We start from the raw sequence: 22,466 nt of genomic DNA, 5'->3' as shown, positions 1-22,466 counted from the left end.
CCTCCATGTGTCCCACCTTTATGGTGGGCTTGAGGGGAGGGGCATTTAACACCTGCTTGCTGCCTTTTGCAAGTCCAGGGTTACATTAGTTGCCTTATAGGTGTTAAAGCTGAAACCCATAGGTTAATGAGGAGTTGGCAAAGTGTGCCAGGCCAGCTAGAATGTCAGCTCACAGCTCACCTCTCTCCTCCTCAGGTCCCTCCATTTTTAGCCCTCAGGGTTTCCCCTTGTTTCCTTATAAGTTCTGCTATACGTTAATAGATTGCTTCTTACAACTTATTCAACATTTCTGTGTTTTGTTGGAGAGGTACGGTTAAGGTATCAACTTTTCTATATTGCTAGAAGTGAAACACTTTTCTGCCCCCCTACTTCATCAGATAAACAAGTAAAACTACTGACTTATCTATTGGTGACTAGAATTCCTCCTCCTCCTGAGGAATATGATCATCTCTGCTGCAGAGATTGAGAAATGGGCGGTTGAACTTTCTTCTTATTTACTTAGATAACCAGTTTATGCAGTTTTTTCTTTTGAAGGGTTAGCATTTCTGTCTCTTGCCAATGGCAAGTGCTCACTCAGATCTGAGCTCCCCATCTTCCTCTCCCTCCAAAATAATCTCTAGAACTTTGTGGACTGTACACTTCTTGGTTTGGTTTTCAGAGCACTGTTTTTAAAATTATTTTGCATTTCAAATTACAAACTTAACTGGTGTATCTTCTTATAAGCTGCCTTTGTTAGTAATAAAACTACCAATATATACCAAATGTTAGTAAATCAAGCAAATATAATAAACTTAGAATATCTTTAAGAAAACCTTGAAATCTTCATAGGGGAATAAAAAATGATCAGTTAGATGATAGTATAAGTAAATGAATTTGTAACTAATTCTTGGTAGTTGATGTATCCAAGGAGCTTTGAATAACATCATGAACCCCCTCTTCAACCTCAAAGGTTGTGCCATACGGCTCCTGTCCTATTCAAATATTCTTATTAATGGCTTTGAAAAGTTTACCAAATTTGTAGATAACAAACCTAGGGAAATCTTTAACTTACAGGTAAGGAAATTAGAATTCTAGAATTTTAAAAGATTTTGATGGGCTGGAACACTGTCTGAAAATAAATAGGATAGAAATTTATCAGGAACAAACAGTAGTTATAACAAAAAAAGTAGGTTCCTAAAATATTAATTATAGAATATTCATTATATGCTGAGTACCTTACATACATTATATGCAGCATGTTTTGCAAAATTAGTGGTGTTATTTAATTTACAGATGGAGAAAGTAAAATTTGGGGAAATAAAGTAAGTATATTGAGGCCACAATATAGTAAATCCAATGTATAAAAGTTTATGGACCATCCTTGACTTGCAAAGCTAAAAATTTAAGTATGGTCTAAAGCAAATAAAAGCAAAGGGGAAAAACTTTAGACTTATTAAAAACCTAAGTAAGCTAGTCTCTAAAAAATGTAGAAAGCGAGTATACTGGCTTGAAATAATAGAGATATGTATCATTGCGAGTATTTTAATTGCACCTTAATGAAATTATATATTTACATTGATTTACATTCTACTATTGAATGTATATCTTTATTATTCTGTTACCTGTTTCTGAATAAATATTTCTAAAACAAAATGTATGCCAAGACTCATTCATGTTACTCAGGTCTGTGTGTGGTCTGTGTGCCAGGCAAGGCAGGTTCCGAGGGAAACCGCTGCGGGCAGGGCAGGCACAGCCAGCCCTGACGGGGTTCAGTCTGGGTCAGACCTGCAACCTAACAGGCTGTGTGAACTGGGAAGCCTGCTACTCAGAACCAGCCTGGTACGCTGCATCTCAGCCTAAATAATCTGGTATTTTTTCTTAATTAACCCATGACAACAAGGCAGATGAATGTTTTTGGGCCTAGTTAACATTTCTAAAGTCTAAACTATATATACTGGAAATTGACAAAGATCCTAGTATCTTAAATGTGAAGTTTGTATACCACATGTTTATTTTTTTCTTTTTTGTTACTTTTTTTAAATTGAATTTATTGGGGTAACGTTGGTTAATAAAACCGAACAGGTTTCAGGTGTACAATTTTATAACATACCGTCTCCATACTGCATCGTGCGCTCACCACCCACAGTTGAGTCTCCTTCTGCCACCCTTTCCCCCCCTTTGCCTCCTTCCACCTCCCTCCACCCTTCTTTCACTCTGACAATCATCATAATGTTGTTGGGTTTTTTTGTTTGTTTGTTTTTGTTTTTCTGCTTAATCCCTTCACCCTTTTCACCCAGACCACCAAAAACCCCAACCCCTGTGACAACTGTCATTCTGTTCTATGTATCTATGAGTTTGCTTCTATTTTGTTTCTTAGTTTGTATTGTTCATTAGATTCCACATATAAGTGAAATCATATGGTATTTTTCTTTCTTTGACTGCCTTATCTCACTTAGCATAATTCTCTCAGGTACATCCATGTTGTCACAAAAGGTAAGATTTCTTTCATTTTTACGGCTGAGTAGTATTCCATTGTGTAAATGTACCAAGCTTTTTTAACCACTTATTTACTGGTGGGCACTTGGGCTGCTTCCAACTCTCAGCTATCGTAAATAATACTGCAGTGAACTTAGGTGTGCATAATTTTTTTCAAGTTAGCAATTTGGGTTTCTTTGGCCATATTCCCAGAAGTGGAATTGCTGGGTCATAAGGCAGTGCTATTTTTAATTTTTGAAGAAAACTCCATACTGGTTTTCACAATGGCTGTGCCAATCTGCTTTTCCACCAACAGTGCCTGAGGGCTCCCTTTTCTCACATCCTTGCTAATAGCCATCCTGATAGGCATGGGTGGTATCTCATTGTGGTTTTAATTTGCATTTCTCTGATGACTAGTGATGTTGGCATCTTTTCATATGTCTTTTGGTCATCTGTATGTCCTCTTTGGATAAGTTTCTATTTATGTACTTTGCTAATGTTTTAATTGGATTATTTGTTTTTCTTGGTGTTAAATTATATAAATTCTTTATAAACTGGGACTTAACCTCCTATCAGATGTATCGGGGGGAATACATTTTCATTTTGGGTTGTCTTTTCATTTTGTTGATTTTTCTTTCCTTTTTTTTGTGTGCAAAAGCCTTTTGGTTTGATGTAGTCCCATTTGTTTATTTCTTCTTTTGTTTCCCTTGCTCTAAGAGAAAAAATACTGCTATGAGAAATGTCTGAAATTTTACTGCCACTGTTTTCTTCTATATTTTTATGGTTTCATGATTTACATGTAAATTGTTAATCCATTTTGAGTTTATTCTTGTGTACAGTGTAAGAAGAAAATTTAGTTTCGTGTTTTTTGCATGTGTCTGTCCACTTTTTCCAGCACAATTTATTGAATAGACTGTCTTTACCGCATTGTATATTCTTGCCTCTTTTGTCAAATATTAATTGACCATAAGGCATGGGTTTTTTCTGAGCTCTCTAATCTGTTCCGTTGACCAATATTTCTGTTTTTATGCCAGTACAACATTGTTTTGATAACTATGGTCTTGTAGTATCATTTAATATGAGGTAGCATGATACCTCCTGCTTTGTTGTTTCTTAAGATTGCTGAGGCTATTTCAAGTCTTTTATGGTTCCATATAAATTTTTTTGAATATTTTTTTCTAGTTCTTCCATTGGTATTTTAATAGGAATTTCACTGCATTTATAGGTTGCTTTGGGTACTATGGATATTTTAATGATGTTAATGCTTCCTATCCATTAACATGGTATATGCTTCCACTTACTTGTATTTTCCTCAGTTTATTTCTTCAATATCCTATAATTTTCCAGGTACAGGTACCTCCTTGGTTAAATTTATTCCTAGGTACTTTATTTTTTATTTTTTTGGTTGTTGTTATTGTTGTTGCAACAGTAAATGGGATTGTTTTCTTAGTTTCTCTTTCTGATAGTTCATTGTTAGTGTATAAAAACACCACTGATTTCTGAGAATTAATTTTGTATCCTGATACTTTACTGGATTAATTTATCAGTGCTAGTAGTTTTTGATGGAGTCTTTAAAGCCTTTTATATACAGTTTCATGCCATATGCAAATAATGACAGTTTTACTTCTTCTTTTCCATTTGGATACTTTTTATTTCTTCTTCTTATTTAATTGGTTTGGCTAGGACTTCCAGTACTATGTAGAATAAGCCTGGTGAAAGCAGACATGCCTGCATTGTTTTTGATCTTAAAGGAAATGATTTTACTTTTTGCTCATTGACTATGATGCTGACAGTGGGTTTGCTATATACGACCTTTATTACGTTGAAGCATGTTGCCTCTATTCCCACTTTGCTGAGAATTTTTATCATAAATGGGTGCTGGATTTTAACAAATGCTCGGTATGCATTTATTTATATTATCATGTGATTTTTATCCATCATTTTGTTTATGTGGTGTATGTATCACATTTATTGATTTGCAAATATTGAACCAAACTTGTATCCCTGGAAAAAATCCCACTTGATCATGTGTATGATCTCTTTAAGGTGACACTGGATTCAGTTTACTAATAGTTTTGAAGACATGTTATCGTTTCAATAAAAAAAAATCAGTCATCTTCAGAGTTTCAGGCTCTTTTGTCTTGTTTCTGGAAAAAGAATGAATTTTGCATAAATACATACAGTAAAGTCAAAGTTTTAACAACAGAGATTAGATTCAGAATTTGGTAAGGTGAAAATTTCATATAAGAAAATTATTCCCTAACTAATCACTTCCTCTGCCCATAGAGCATGCATAATTTTTAAATGTACAGCAACATGTACGAATGTATACTTTTTACACTAATACACAGTGTATGATTCTAAAACAGTGTTTTTGCTTCCCCACAGCCCCCCCACTCAGAGAACATTTGGCAATCTCTGAAGACATTTGTGTTGTCACCGACATGGGGAGAGCATGAAACACTGACTTGTAGTGTTGACAGTTAAGGTCAGCATTTCCAAATGAGACAGGAACATGTAAGAGAGAAATGGCCATGATTTTGTTATGCTATAAAACAGTAACCGGTCTGCTACTAATGGATGAATCAATATTGTTTAAAATTGTGGTAAAATACACATATCATAAAATTTATCACCTTAAGCATTTTGAAGTTCACTGGTTGGTAGTATTAAGTACATTCATATTATTGTCCAACCAATCTCCAGGACTCTTTTCACTTTACAAAACTGTAGTTCTATACCCATGCTACAACCTTCCTAACTTCTCTACACCCAGCCCTTAGCAATCACCATTCTATTTTCTGTCTATGAATTTGATCACTCTAGCTACCTCCTCTATGTGGAATCATATAGTATTTGTCTTTTTTGTTACTGGTTTATTGAACTGACATAATGTCCTTAAGGCTGTTGTAATTCAGAATTTTCTTTCTTTTTAAGGCTGAATAATATTCCAGTGTATGTATATACTACATTTTATTTATCCATTCATACATTGATGAACACTTGGTTTGCTTCACTCTTGGCTATTATGAATAATGCTGCTATGAACTTAGGTATACAAATACCTTTTTAAGACCTTGCTTTTAAATCTTTGGGGTATATACCCAGAGTAGAATTGGTGATTATATGGTAGTTCTATTTTTAATTTTTTGAGGAGCCACCGTGCTATTTACCATTGCAGTTATTCCATTTTATATTCCCACCAACAGTGCACAAGGATTCTAGTTTCACCAGATTCTCACCAATACCTGTCTTTGTTTTTGTTTTTATGGTAGTCATCCTTGGTGTGGGTGAGTCAGTCTTACAAGTAAAAAGACTGTTTCCTTTATACAGATCTTATTAGTGGCATTGCAATAAATGAGTTTTAGAAGCAAAATATGTCCTTCAATTCATACTTTTGAAACCTGATTCTGTGTAGTGCTGTTAACCTTCCTAGTAGATCTTAATAAAGTTGAAAACTAACCCCAAATGTTCCTTTGTGTTTAAATATTCACTATAGACTTATAATTCTTTATAGATCCTCCTCAATTTAGTGTTTCTTATTTCTTAAACAACCTTTTTTGGATATTCATGATTGTAAGAGTTGGAAATATTTTAAGAAAGAAATGGTCATCAGTCAGCTGGTTGCAGATTTGTTTTAAATTACTGCAGTAATTTAAATGCAGTAAAACAACATGGACAAGTGGATTTCATAAGCCTCTAAACAAATTCAAGACATGAAAAGGACAATCCTAACAAGTCAATGCCTTCTATTTCTATGGAAGATAAAATGCCAATGTATGAGGCCAGGATTATTCTTATATCAAACATTAGAAGAAAAGAAAACTAAAGACCAATAAACTTTATGAAGATAGTTGCAAAAGTTCTTGAAAATATTAGTGAATCAATTCCATCAATATATAAAGACCAAATGACATCATGACCAAATGGCATTATTCCAGGAATACCATGTTGGCTTCATATTTGAAAATCAATCACTGTGAATAAACTAAGGGCAAGGATGCCACTCTTACCAGGACTATTCAACATTGTTCTGGAGTTTACAGCCATGTAATAAGGCAAAGAGAAAGAGATGACAGTTTGTAAAGAAAGTACAATTATTTTCACTCGCAGATGACATCATCTATATAGAGAATTCTAAAGATTTTTTTTTTAAACAAAAGTCTAGAACAAGTGAGTTAAACATCATATGATAAAGGTCAATATACAAAACATCAATAATATTTCTATGTATTAGTGTTAAAGTGTCTTGATTAGGCACAAGATGGAGTAGCCTATGCTAAGCTCCATGTCAGCAAACTGAAGCTTATCTAAGTTTCTATGCTCAGCTCTCCCAGAAAATGTGGGCTTAGGCCAACCAATCAGCACTTGATGCATAGCACATGTTACCTAACATAACTCCAACACTTCCCTTTGCTCCATATGAGGAAAGTAACCTTGTTTTAAACAATTAACAATGCCCAATATAACTTTCTTATTCCTGATTACTTTGATCTATGAAACCGTCTCACTTTATACAACTCTTGGAAGCTTCTTTCTGTTTTCTAGACTGGATGCTTTCCAATTCATGAATTGCTAAATAAGAGCCATTTAGATCAGGAAATTGAGTGTCTGAAGTTTTCTTTTGAATGGTTTGAAAATAAAATTTAAAAATGATAGCATCAAAAACATAAAATAGTTGGGCATTATTTTAATAAAATATATGAAATACCTGTTCACTAACATACACAAGACATTACTGAGAAACCAAAGGCCTAAATATACAGAGATAAGTACCATGTTCATGGCTTGAGATATTAACTTAAGACAGCATTTCTCCCCTAAATTGATGTATAGAATTAATGCAATACAATCAATTCCCAGAAGGTTTCTTTTAGAATTTGACAATTTGATTGTAAAATTTGTACAGGAATGCAAAGGAACTAGAATAAGCCAAAACAATTTTGAAAAGAAAAAAGCAAATTTGAAAGACTTGAGTTAAACTGACAGTAACAAATAGAAGATGGTATTGTCCTAAAGATAAGACACCACCATCAATGAAACAGGACAAGAAATCCATAAATAGACCAACATACATGCCTAACTGATTTTTAGTTAAGTTTCCAAGGCAGTTTAATAGGGAAAGGATAGTCTTTCCCAAAACTAGTACACATCTACATGCAAGAAAATGAATTTCAAACCTTCCCTCCCATTACATACAATCATTAATTTGAAATGGATGATATATTTAAATATGAAAGCTAGAATTATGAAATATGTATAAGAACTCCTTTGTGACCTTGGTTTAAGCAAAGACTTCCTAGACAAAACACAATAAGCATGAACCATAAAAGAAAAGGTGATTAACTAGGGCTTCATTAAAATTAAAAACTTTTCTCCTAAAAAGATATTTTTAAGGAAATGAAAGCACCAGCCACAGAACAACAAAAGAGTATGTGATTAACAAAACTGTTAATAGAATATATTTGAAAATCTTTTAACAACATAATATATTAAACATTTAATTAATTAAAAATAGGCAAAAGCTTTGAAAGGACACTTTGCCAAAGAAGATACCCAAAGGCAAATAAGCACATTAAAGATCCTCAACATCAAAAGCCATTTGGAAAAGGCAAACTAAAGTCACAATGAGATTATTCACTATAAATCCACTAGAACAGCTAAAATTAAAACATCTGGCAACCCCAAGTGACAGAAACCAACTAGAGCACCTGGAATTGACTCATTGTTGGTAGAAATGACTGTAAAATGATTACAGTCACATTGGAAAAACATTATTGTAAAATAGTTAAATATATAATTATTGCTTGCCTCAGAAATTCCATTCCCAAGTATTTCCCAGGAGAAATGAAACCATTTAGGTCTCCATGAACACCTGGACATAAATATTCATAGCCCCTTTAGTCATAATGACCCTGAACTAGAAACAACCAAATGTCTAGCAGCTGGTGGATGAATATACAAATTATGGTTTAACCATACAGTGGCCATTTAAAAAGGAAAGAACTATGGAAATGACTTTGAAAAGCATTATACTAAGTGGAAGAAGCTGGACCAAAAAAAGACTATCTGTAGTATCATTTCATTTATATGGCATTCTAGAAAAGGCTGAACTGTAGTGATTTGAAGATCAGTGATTTCCAGGGCCTTAGGGTGAAGAGAGACAATCCTACCTGCAAAGATGCACAATTTTGGGGTGACTGAAATGCTTTATCTCTTAATTATAGTTAAAATTACATTTGTCAAAACTCACTGAACACTCAATTTGGGTGAATTTGAATGTAAATTATATCTCAATACATCGGGATTTTTTCCTTAAATATACCTTAGGTCCCTGACTGATTATTTTTTTATAGTTTGGGGTAAAAGCCTCTGGTCTACTCAGATTACAGACAGATTTTTAAAGATACAGTGTGATAAGTGTGATGACGGGTAGCAGTGGAGGGCGCTTGGACTTGGAGGCTGTGATGGACTCTGTCCCTTGGCCCAACAACAGCCGTTTCCAGTCCCCCATTCCTCCCACGGTGGAAGCTGAAAGACAGACTTTCACTTTACTAGTTTTTTTAGCTAAGGGCTGCCCGGTGACCCAGTTTTGTTCAAGAATGTCTAAGCGACTAGGGCGGGGGCTTCTAGTAAGCCTGTTGCTTCTTAATAAAAAAAGAATTTGCTATATTGCCTTACTTCCTTATTTTTTTCCCTTTTCTCCTTTGATATAAGGAAAAGGAGTTCTGCTCAACATGAGTGCTCAAATAAAAAATGCTTCAAAAAAAAAAGTCAGGTTGGGGGGAGGGGTTGGGACAATGATAATAGAATAACAATATATTTTTTAAAAAAGAAAAGCTGAGGATTTTTTTGCACGTAAGTGTGATATTTTTAAGTGTGATTGTTAGAATATTATAGTTTCTCAGAATACCAGGAGTAATTTCTACATTTTTATAACCACTATATTCAGACCAGTGTTCCATTTCTTACTTAATCTTCTTACTTAATTGGGTAGATTCTGTGCCAAGAATATATGTCATTCCAGTCAGAATAAATTATCTCTTGACTATAACTTATGGAATCAGGGTTTGAAAGGCAACAGCTGAAAAAAATAAAAGAGTACTTTACAATTTTATTCAATATGTGGAATCACGTGATAGTCCAGTAAAATTTGGTTCTTCATAAATATTTTATATGAAGTGTTTTCTGATATTTCCATGTCCTCTGATACAGCTGCATAGTCATATATTTTTTCTGTTCAAACCTGAATCCTAGAGAAGAATGACAAATGTTTACAAAGATGCCAGGCGTGATAAGATACGGACTTGTTCAATATGCCAGGCTCAGGCCTATTCTACATTCCTTTCACCACTCTTGGAGCAGCTGTCTTTACATCCTATTTAACTGAAGCCATAAACACCCAAAAATATCTGAGTTCATCCTGCTTCTCGCTACCATATTTTGTTGTCCATCTCTACAAAAGGCTCTGCAGGACTTGGGTTTGAGGTTTGTTCTACTACTAATTAGCTGTGTAATTTGGGGTAAGTTACCCTCTAAGTCTCAGTGTCTTCATCTATAAAAGGGGGATAGTAACAGCACATATCTAATCATTTTGTTTGTGAGAATTAAGTGTAATTGTGCATGTAAAAGACTTGGCATTTAGTTAGTGCTCCACAATTAACTATTATCTAACAGTTTTTTATTCACAAATGAGTAAAACCCCTTTCTCTCTCTAGAGTTTCCAAATCTCTGGATTATATTTCCTTGTGCTTCTTGAAAAAAATGGAACACATTCTCTTCTCTTCTCCAATGCCAACGCCTTCTACTGATTTCAGCTATAATGCAAACCTCCAATACGTAAAATAGTCACTAAATAGTCACTTGGATTACTAACTAACACAAATGGAACAAGAATCCTATTTTATCTATTGCTTTGTAACAATACATATCAAAATTTAATGGTAAAGAAGTACCATTATATCTCTGCCTCCCCACTTTTGTGGATCAGAAATTCAAGGAAAGTTTGGCTTTTTGGTTTGTTTCAGATTCATGAAGCATCAGCTGGCGTAGATGGTTAAGGATTCAACTCCCAAGATGATTTGTTTCTTCACCCACGTGTCTGCCACCTCAGTGCTCTTTGGTATCTTTCCGTCTCTACATCACATTTTATCCTCCAGGACTCTCAGGGTGGTCATGCTTTTTATGTAGTGGTCGTCTTGCAAAATGCAGAAATGGAAGCTACCAATCCAGTGAAGGGCTATGTCTGGAACTAGCATAGTATGACTTCTGCTGGTTTGTTCCTGTCATTGGTATTTGTTTTTATTTTTTATCCAGGTAGCTGTAGGACCTGCCTAGATTCGAGGAGGAGAAATCGACTCTTTCTCTTAATGAGGGGGTGGCAAGGACACATTGCAAAAGAACATGGGGGATGGGAGATGTTGTGGCCATTGTTGGAAAATATAATCGTCCACAGACTCAAATCTCTTTTAATGTATATCCAGTGATACCTCTACCGTACCAAATTGCTCTATAGGAACAACTAAAATGAATCAATAAATGCATGTGATTTTAAACTTGCATTTTAATGGCTAACACATATGCATCTGATTAAATTTCTTTCAACCATGGATAGCAGAGTATTTTGTACTGCTTTTCTTAACCAAGCTGGTTTAATTATGCTTAGAGAAATGGCCCAAGCCCTTTTTACACAACCTCTACTATAAATCCTTGTGTTGCTGTGATTCCTACAGCAATTTGTCTAATGAGGCCCACCGTCCTACTCACCAGATTTTCAACTCTTCCTGATGTTTTTCATTATTTCCCATTTAAACCTCTCCTCCTAAAATGTCCATGAGTTGTTTAATTTTTGTCAGACACACTCTACTCTCTTGTCTACTCTTCTCACCAACTTTCAATGATTGCCAAGCTATTCTAATCTCCCTTCCTGCCAAAGAGACAGGAACCCACTTATTCATTAGTATGTAGTACAGACTAAAAACACATAGAGCCCCCCACCTTCCCTCACCACCCCCCTTATTGCCTAAGCAAACAACACAAAGAGACACAATCCTCACATGTATAAATTACATGATAAAGGTATAGGAAGGGTAAAGAGTTTAGTCAGTGGTAAGAAAACAAAACAAAAGTTACCTGTAAAGACTCAGAAGTTGTAAATGAGCTGTTGTTAGGGGTAAAAACAGGTTCTTGAGGAAGAAAGTGATAAGATGGGCTCTATGCTGGAAGATGAGAATCTTGACTGCAGTGAACAGGATGGTGTGGCAACCATTCCTTCCTATAGGCAACATATGTTGAGAACCAGAACACAGAGGAGACAGAATGTAATAGTTTTTGTTTGTTTGTTTGTTTGTTTAACTGAAGAAAGAAAATCAAAAGATTAGATTTGGGAAGTGGGAAAAATACAACCAGTCACATTAGAATGTTGACTGAATAGGGGCCCTTCCTTTGTTAGCTGCTGTCACAGGCGATACTCTAACCTTACAATGATCCACTCTGTAGTCTTTCCTACAGCCAGCCTCCAGTCTTTGTCATGGACCGGAGGTGCCAAGCCACCTATACGGCTACCAGCCCTACAGGCAACATGGGGACCAAGAAATAACAGTGAGTCAACACAGTTGACTATGCTATTCACTCAGCTTTTATTAATGCAGACTCAATGCAAATCTGTAATAAACCAATAACAATAATGTTATTCAAAAGCAATCATCAATAACATCACACGAGAGAATTGGGGGATAACGAACCCAGGTCCCAAGAGTCCAGCTCATGTCTGGTCGGGGGGTTAGGCCGTTTGGACCACTGGGGCATTTTTGGATATCTTAGCTTCTCACAGCTGTCTCAACTGTCTGTTCAAAGGCTTTTGCTTTCACATTGCACATGCCCTGAGAGGGTGGTGTTATCCTTCAGAGCAGCACATGTTGTCTACCACATTGTGCTCCACATGCTTGAGGGTTTGCATCATCCCTCTGAGTCATTGCTCTACTGTGCATGCTCTAAACATGGCTCCTTAGCTGAAAGGACTGATGCCATCTTAGTTTAGTCCTGCTTTCCAAAGCTGTGAAACTCCTGTGGATTAGTTTACATTGAATCAAATGACCTTAGATATCTTTTTTCTCAGCAAATGTAGGGCCTCATACTTTTCTTTCTTTAACGATTTTATTTATTTATTTTTAGAGAGAGGAGAAGGGAGGGAGAAAGAGGGAGAAAACATTGATCAGTTGTCTCTTACCTGCTGCCAACTGGGAACTGGCTTGTGATCCAGGCACGTGCCCTGACGAGGAATTGAACCAGCAACTTTTTGCTTTGTGGGATGATGCTCAACCAACTGAGCCACACTGGTCAGGGTGTGTTTTATGCCTTTAAAAAAGTGCCTTGAAATAACAGTTATTACTTTAGTCAGTGATGCTGCAAAACCATTTTGTTTTCTGCATAAAACAAAAATCATGTTTGGCTTTCTTCTTTTTCTGGCTTTCTTTATGGCATAATTTAAAATAGTGTCCAAACTCTATATGCATGAATGGAAGCAAGCATAATCAAATGGCCCACATAGAGTGTGCTGGGTGATATGTTTCCTAATAAGTATCCTCAGTAATGTACTGTTCCTGTTTTGGCAACTAACTACAAAGCAAGCTTCGGTTCTTGTGTTTGTGCACAATTTCTTCTTCTTTTCATCATTTTCAAAAAGTGCTGTGGTTGTGTATTTTTGTGCTGTGGTTGTGTCTTTTCGTTGTTTTACTTTCTAAAATAGATCACTATAGTTCTTCAGATTTTCATTTAATTTTATTGTTTTCCGGAAGGAAAGGAAATAGTTAATAATTTTGAGTTAAATGACAAGTGAAAAAGTAGATGAAATATTTTCATTGAAAGATGCTTATTGTGAAAGAATGGCAATCCTTACACATGGTAAGTTATGAAGCCTTTAAAAATGTTTTCAGAACAGAGCGGAAACAGGCATCTCACAAACAAGCAATGGCTTAGAGAGGATGTAAAGCTGACAAGAACGTAGCTGAATAGATTTTAAAATAAATTTAGGACTTACACTTTACATGTCAGTGATACAGGTCAAGGAGGATACAGTCCACCAGAGCAAGGATTTTTGTTTGTTTTGTGCTCATAGTAGATCCTCAATGAATTTTTTGTTGAATAAACAAATGTGGCAGTCAAAATAGATAACAGATTGATGAAATCTTAGAATTCATTAACAGAATAAATATAATGATTTAATTATTCTACTATGGGGAGATCCCATTTCATATCTAGACTATTGCATATTACATTTTAAAAGAGAACACTAGAAATATTCTAAAGGGCCAAGGTGTGAAGATGATTGAAATACTGTTATGAGAATTAAAGGAAATGGGAAAATTTAGGTAGAAAATTCTTAGTGGCGCTGGGGAGGTGGGATTAAAACATTCAATTATTTGAATTAGATGACTTGTACAGAACCTTCCACTCTTGTGATTCAGTGGCTCCCATCTTACTATTTGGAACATCTACTATCAGTTTTCTATGGAGCTTTTCTAAAATACAGCATTACAGCTACATTTTTATCTGGCAGGGTAACTCTAGTACCAAGGTTAGATTGTTCCAATTGTTAATTGTGTAAATTAATATAATATTCTATTATTTATCACCTAGAAATACCTTTTGAAATAGTTGTAGATGAATTAAAAACCAAAGTTCAAAACAAGTGTCCTTAGAAAAAAATCAATTTATAGTGGCCTACATAATGAATGGGATCATTTCTCAGGAATCAAAATTTCAAATTCTATTCTTTTACCTCCCTTCAACTCCCTCTTCACAGTTCCTCATCTTATGGAAACAGTTGGCATTTCCTCTCCAATTCATTACATAAAACTTGCAGGAAGAATGATTATGCACAGTTCCTCAAAGTTTAGTCCCCTCCTTTGTCCTAGAGGTGTTCCCAAACCGAGGGTGTTTTCAGTCTTAAGGTTCCATTTCAAGGCTTGACATTATCATTTGGATAAGGGCTATTTCTCAGTAACCTACCTAGTAAGTTATTAAGAGTTAAGGAAATTTGATGCTCATAAACTAAAACTAGTACATTGTGAGTTCACTGAGACTTCCTATAAGGCTTGGCAATACTATTGGGTTGGCCAAAACATCCGTTTAGTTTTTTTCCATAAAATAAAATAAAAGACACAATAATAAATTTATTGATTTGAATATTTTGAGTATGTTGGCTGTCTCCTGCATGGTGTAAAATTGATTGTTCTCAATTAATGTCTCAATTTGATTGTTATCAACTTCAACTGGTCTACCTGTCGAGATTATCCAACAAGAACTCTCCAGTATGAAATTTCACAAGCTACTTTTGACACGTTCATTCAGTCACAGTATCTTTTCCATCCACTGCACAAATCATTTTTTTTTTTGCATTTCAGTTGTATTTTTACATTTCTTGAAATAACAAAGCATAATATGAAAATGTCACATATTTTCTTCCATATTCAATATTAAAATAGCTATACAAAAATTCACCAATTTTGATGTTTTAAAAAAATGCATGCTGATGTGACAGCTGTCATAATACAATCTAACAAAGTTGTTTCAATTGAAGTTAAAGCCAACTAAAAGCTACTGGAACCATCTTACGGAAAAAAACCAAATGAACTTTTTGGCCAACTCAATACCAACTTTCTTTTGGTGTACAAGCATAAGCAGATCATTGTAATCACCAATGTTGTCTAGAGGGAAAATTGTTATTATTAAGTCATTTGTGTTGGTTTATCTTTGTTGTAGTTTTTGATTGCTATTAACTTGTTAATATACTTATAAAATTTTTACTTTTGCTCTGTTTTGTCTTTTAATGATTGCTATTTCTCACTTTTATTGTTACTTTGTACATTTTCAATGTGATTGAAGTTCTTCTGCTCATTAGTAAGGAAAGCTATAGCGGCTGAGGGAAGAGTTTTAACATGGAAGTCGGCCAAATTAAAATCAGAACCATTCCTCTTTGAGAGTTCATTTCTTTTATATAGATGTGGAAATTGCATTAGCTTCCTATGGCTGCTATAAAAAATGAGCACAAAATTAGTGGCTTGAGACAATACAAATATATTCTTCTATAGTTCTTGAGGTCAGAATTCCAACATTTGAGTTACCGTGTTGAAATTCATTTCCTTACACTTTCCAGCTTCTAGAGCCTGCCCATAATCCTTGATTCATGGTTGCCTTACTCCCTCCTCAAAGCCAGCAATGGTTGGTCAAGTCTTCTCATACATGCTCCTCCTCTCTTTCACTTACAAGGACGCTGGTAGTTAAATTGGGCCACCAAGATAATCCAGAACATTTCCTCATCTCAAAATCTTTCATTACATGTAGAAAGCCCATTTTGTCATGTAAGATAACATGAGCATGATCCTATGTTCTGGGAATTAGGATGTGGGCATCTTTGAGAAAACTATGTCCTGCCAAACACAGAACTATAGTTAGCCAACACATTACTGGTACCTAAGAATGTGTTCTGTTGCCAGAAGTACAATTATTGTCAGGTGGAGAGAAGCTCTTGAAATCTTAAAATAAATGGAAGTTAATCTTAAATAATTCAAATTATTTTATAAAAGGGACTAGAAATTATGGAAGTGGTACTGTTACTTTTATAGCTCAGGTACAATTTGCATTATATGTATTTTTGCTGGTCGACCCAGAAACATTTAGCACAATGTTCCTGTAGAATAATTGCATCTTGACTCTCCAACAAATGAACCTATAAATATGAGTCACTTCAAAAGTAGACTGTGTTTTCATAAAAATGACTCATTAAGCCATTACTGCCTATTCACACATTACTTCAAATTTTGTTTTGAGCCATCTAGTAGTCTTAGAAAGACTAAAATAAAATAAAGAACATTATTTGATGGAAGCTCATTCATTCAATTAATAATTACTATGTCCTATTTTGAGCTAGGCACTATACTAGGAGATATATTTTCAATGTGAAAATGAACATGGTTCCTGTCCTCCCCAGCTTTAGTCTTGTGGGGATAATTAAGGGAAGAGGAAGAGAAAGGTACAAAAGGTCACTTCTCAACCTATGGGAAGGGGAGGGCCTTGATGAGTTACTGCAAGGATGAGAATGTTTTATCAGTAAGGGAAGGAGATGCTGAAAGGAAAGGAAGAGAATGGGCTAGAATAAACTACTCCCTGCCCTAATGGTTTTGTCTAGGGCTCAGTTCTCTGGCAGCCATGTGCCCTCAAGTGCTACTGCTTAAAAAGAAAAAGTTTTCCATTTCAAAGTAGCAGAATTCCTCATTTTCAGAAGTTCAGGAAAAATGGTTTGAAATAGCATGAAATGATAATATGGACATGCCTCAGACTCCATGCTTTAATTTCCTTGACTGCAAATAGGAAGAATGCTTTTTGGAACAGAAATGAGAATTTCTATTTCCCTTATAGCTTTTTTTGTGAACTCTGAGTTTCTTATTAAATAGTAGTGAAACAAATTGCTTTCATCTCTTGAAGAGCTTCTTTCTTAAGTGATTTTGTACTTTTGCTCCCCTTTTTGAACATTCATATGGATGAGCATATTTTAAAAATTGTCCAGGATGGAACAGTAAACTTATTTGGTAAAGCAACTGGCTGTCACTATGGCAACATTGAATATGTTTGACATTTAGTCTTTCCATTCTCTGTTGCTATAGTAATGAAACCCTAGATTCTGACACCATTTCCAAATTCTATTAAAATAAAGCCCCTTTCAAGCCCCCAAGAAGGAGGGAGGGCCAGTACTATTCTTGCATATGATGTATGGGAATGTCTTCTAAAATTAAGACATAGATGAGACACACTTTGCTGCACTTGAATCAAATTGAAAAAATTGCTGAAAAATTAGAAAAATATAGAAAAAAACCTTGAAGTAGGACAAAAGTGAAGCAATTCTTTTGTTTTTAAAAATCAGCCTTTTAAGCATGTATAAAATAGCTTTATGTCATGGTGAGATTAATAACAAACATTAATAGAGAAAAATTTTTTCTATTTCATTTTAGGAGAAATAAACAGTAAACTAATGGCAATTTAGAGCCACAAAAATTAGTAAAGAAATTGAGATTTTGAGGAGCTTTCTATGTTTAAGAAAGTATTATTATGATCTGTTCATCTATTCTTACACATCTGAATAAAAATGAGTATATTCTTACATTACTATTAAATTAGTATATGCAATAGTAGAAACATACTTTAGCTACACATTTTTGGTTAATGGAGAAAAATAGGAAGAGATTTAGAAGGAAAAATAGGTTGAGAGTAGTGAGACTGCAGTGTAAAAGAAGGGATATTACAAAGGAAAGTTAGTAATAATGTAATAGAACTAGGGGTAGCATCAGAAGAATAAAAAATATGAAAAGGTAGACAGAGGGACCTGAAAGGAGACAGAGACCAAATTTCTGAGAGGGATGTTTTATATGACCTATAGCTTAGGCTATAGGGGTTACTGATACATTATCAACTTTGGAATTATCAACAGCTATATAAGTTGCCATTGATTTCTAAAAGTTTATTCAGCTCTATAGTACTTTAGGAAAATTACTCAGAAGGTTTCATAATGGCTGGGCAAAGCACAGGGCTGGAATCAGAGGGAGACAGATCTCTTAGCTCCACTGCTTCTTTGCCATGTGGTCTTGAGTAAGCCTCCTAACTTACCTGAGCTTCATTTTTCTCTTTCCTAAAATGGTGATATGCCCTAAATTTCCCTAACTTTAAATCCTTTTAAAGAGATAATAGATGTCCCAGTTGCCCTAACTTTGAATGCCTTTAAAGAGAGGATATGTGCAGAGTACTTAATAGTGTCTAGTACTTAGTAAGCATTTACCTAGTACAGTGGTTGTTATACTTCCAAGCTAGGAATTATGGAAATGGGACACAATGCAGGTTGTGTTGCAACTGATCAGGGGTGGACAGGTTCGTGGGATTTGTGCATATGGAAGAATGTTCACGGAGCCAATGGGATGTCTGACATGCCTTTATTCAAGGGAGGAGGATCCACGCATGCTGCAAGCTGCGTGTCACACTGCACATCACTTGTCCCCTCTGTGTGGCACCAAGTGTGGGCCCTTGCATTCCCCCTGCGTGTCTCTGTCTGCACCTCCAGTGAGAAGCCCCTACCTTCTTAAGTACTAAAACAAACAAAACCGGCAGGGTGTCAACAGACGTTATGCCACAGAGCTTCATACCACGCATGCAAGCCCACTCAAGGCTATGGGAACTGTTTATCAGACCCAGGCTCAAGGCTATAACATTACTTCATCAGACCCCTTTAAGGCTGTAAGAAATTGCTTCCTTTAGTTACCCAGACACCTGGGTGAGGAAGACAGACTGCCTCCACTTACCCCACACAGGTCGATTTTGTCTCATATATTTTACATTTTTTTTTCCACAAGTCATGAAGTTTTCAAGAAATCACATGATTTGATATAGAAGAACATGCTCTCTGAAGTGACAGAACATGACTCTTGGAAGTAGAACACGTATGGTGAAGAGAACTCAGAGCAGAAGCTAAGCAGACACATGAAGTGGTCTCAGGTTGACCACTAATTAGTGACTGGACAAGTCACATACCACTCTAGACCTGCTTTGTCGTTTGTAAAATGGATATTAAAAGATATCCTGAGAACAGAAATAAAAGGATACAGGTTATAAATAAAAGTATAATAATAAAACACTCATTTATCTTTTCAGGAAATTAGAAATTATTTTGAAAAATGATTCATTACCATGATCCCCCATATTATCTTGTTAACTATAATTTAAGTCTGTATTTTCATAATTGAATTAATAAGTACATATACATGGTATAATGTTTTAAATGGTATAAAGACAGTGTTTATAGGTTAAAACGAGGTATTCCCTATTTCTAGATCTTATGATATGCTTCTCTCTCCACTTTTTCTGTGTCCTCTTTGCATTTTCTCTTTCTTCTATAGCTGAACAATCCAAAAAGCCTTCCCAGGAATCATATCTTCTGTCTCTGAAAAATTTAAATTGGTTAAGTAACCAAAGGATAGTTTGCTAGGCCAGCTCAGGTTTATATTTACGTGTGTTATTGTCAATGTATATCGATCACCACCGCTATTACTCCCCACAGAAAATAATCTGAATAGAAAAAAAAATCAAGAACTTTGCCTATGGACCTGGAGAAAATTATACTAACTGAATTAAGCCAGTCAGTGAAAGAAAAACACCACATAATCTCACTTATATGTGGACTCTGAGGAGCACAATGAACCAATGAACAAAATAGTAACAGAAGCTTAGCTACAAAAACAGACTGACAGGTGCCAGAAAGGAGTTGGGGGGACAAGGTAAGATGGTGAAAGGATTAATCAAAGAACTTTATTCACAACCCAGGGTCATGGACAACAGTATGGGAATTAGCTTGGGGTGGGGAGAACGTAGGGCTGGCTGGAAGTAGGGAAAGGGAGAAAAAGCAGAAACAACTGTAACAGCATAAGCAATTTTTTTTTTAAAAAAAGAAACGGACAAAACAGGCTGTTGTGTAAATGTTATTCCATGGAAATTGGTGAAGAAGTAAAAGCAATAGACAAGTTAGTACAGAAAAGCTTTCAGTCAGTTGCTAACCAATGATAGATTCACTGAGTAAGGCTACTGGTTCAAAGAAATTATACAATTTGTCTATTCTACAATCCAAAATCTAAACTTATTTGGGAATAAACAGTACATGCAAAGTCTGTGGTAGGTGCTGGGAATAAAAGACAGACAAGTGACATGATCCCTGCTTTTAAGGAGCTTACAACATAGTCCAACAAATGTAAGGAAAAAAATCAGTGTTTTGTGGAGGGGGCTTTGTTGTTTTCCTATTCCACTAAAATCTTGTCAAATGCTTTGGCCACCTTTAAAGCAATCTCCCTGGAGGTAGCAATCACATCCATTTAGAGTGATAGTACATTATGTGGTTTAAGTGTATAGACTATTTGGGTTTACACTCCAGCTCTGCCATTTACTAACTGCAACCTTGGAAAAGAACTGAACATCATTTTGCCTCAGTTTCTTCATCTAAAAATGTGAGGAATACTTGTAATTCTTTCATAGGGTTATTAAAATAGTTAAATAAATTAATGTATATGAAGACTTTAGATCAGTATTCCTCACAGAATATTCAATATTTATTTTTTAAAGTGAGTTGAAGAAAGAGATCTGGTCAATAAATGAAAAGCTCCTAACTCCAAAAATCTGTGCAATTCTTATGAAAGGAACTCAAGAATGTTCATGCATAAACATAACCAAGAGGTTACAAAAAGTCACAGTAATTTCTCAAGTTAAGAAAACAGTGTGATTAATCTTTATTACTAAAACAAAATGTATGCATGTTTTCCTGTTGATGCATCATGCAAAAAAGAGCTAGATCAATTTTCACTAAATATTGAAGATATATTTAGTATGGAGTGATCTAAAATATAAGCTATTTTACATAAATAAAACATTCTGCAGGGGACTGAAACAAACAGGTGGTCATCCTACAAAAGTGCTAAAACTGTTACTCAACAGGAGGCCTCTTTGACTGCCAAACAGGAGAGAGAAACCAAATATGTATATATTCCAAAAGTGATTTTTAAAAATGAGCTTCAAATAGGAAGTCACCAGGGCACATGTTCCAAAGTGCAAGAATAGATTTACAATTGATCTATTTATTCTATGGGCAACTTTATTTATAGGTATTGAAAAACACAGGATGATTTTTTGAAAAAGTGTTGTTAGAGATTCTCTTAATAACCACTGGCCCATACTATTTCATAGACTAACCCAGTAGAAACCAAATCTCCCATTATAAACAAAAATGTCAACCTAACCATAGTGACGCTGGTTGAAATGCCAGGACAATTTGACTTCTCAAAGTCTGATACCAGACTGACTTTTGAAACTAGACTCTACCAATGCTACTTCTTGCTACAATGGTTACCATTTTTAAATAACTCATGTTCTAACATCAACTATTTTTTTCCACTCACAAGAAAAATAAAATCTAAAGAAAAAATAGTTGCAACAATGTCCACAGGAGCCACACTGGTTTTACAGTCACTGTAAATTTTTTAGAAACATGAAATTTACTTGGGAAAAGTTTTCAATGTCATTTTACAAACCATAATAATTTACTCGATGATAAAAATTGCAAGCAATGAGATGGAACACCACAGAGGACAGAGTGAGTTTTATCTTGTTAGTGCTCAGTTCAATTCATCAAAGTATCTTCTGCCAGCCTAAGTGACAGGTAATGTGCTGGCTGCTAGAGATAAAAAGGTAAAAGGTATTGGCAACACGGAATGGTACCTAAATAGAGTATATATAAGCATAAAATTCATTTTAAAAAGGAAAATCTGTTCTAAGGTTGTCAGGAAAGAGCAGGCTTTGAAGGGAAAGAACAGCATGTCATAAGGACAAGACAAGGAAGAAGCAGGGCATGTCAAAGGAAGGGGAAAAAAGCAGATGCAAAGACAAAGATGGAGACTGGGAACAGCATAATACAGTTAAGTGTAATTGCTGGTATATAAGTTATAAAGTGTTCCCTGGGTTGTTTTATTCTTAACTAAACTGAGTTTGGAGAAAAGATGGGAAAGTGATTTTTTTTTCTTTCCCTTTGGTTAAATAAGCTATGACACAGAAATATTTTAGTTTATTATATTTTCATTCTAAGACTTTTAATAAGCTGTAGCCAGGCAAACTAGAACAGAGCTAATAGAAATATAGCACAAACCACATATATAAGTTTAAATTTCCTATTAGCCTCATTTTAAAAAGTAAAAGACAAAGGTAAAATTAATTTTAATAATAAATTTTCCTTAACCTAATTATGAAAATCTTATCATTTCAATTTAGAATCAAGATAAGAATTATCAAGAATATATTTTAGATTTGTAAAATGAATCTCTAATATCTTTTTTACACTTACAATACATCTCAATTTAGATGGTAATTTTTTCATCTATCAGAAATACTTGAACTATACTTGGATTTCAAAAAAATTTAGTTGAAAAAGTAAA

Source organism: Pteronotus mesoamericanus, unplaced genomic scaffold (assembly GCF_021234165.1).
Source record: "Pteronotus mesoamericanus isolate MK-2021 breed Mesoamerican mustached bat unplaced genomic scaffold, CSHL_Meso_final scaffold_36, whole genome shotgun sequence".
Taxonomy (NCBI): Eukaryota; Metazoa; Chordata; class Mammalia; order Chiroptera; family Mormoopidae; genus Pteronotus; species Pteronotus mesoamericanus.
Note: the sequence above shows the minus strand (reverse complement) of the source record.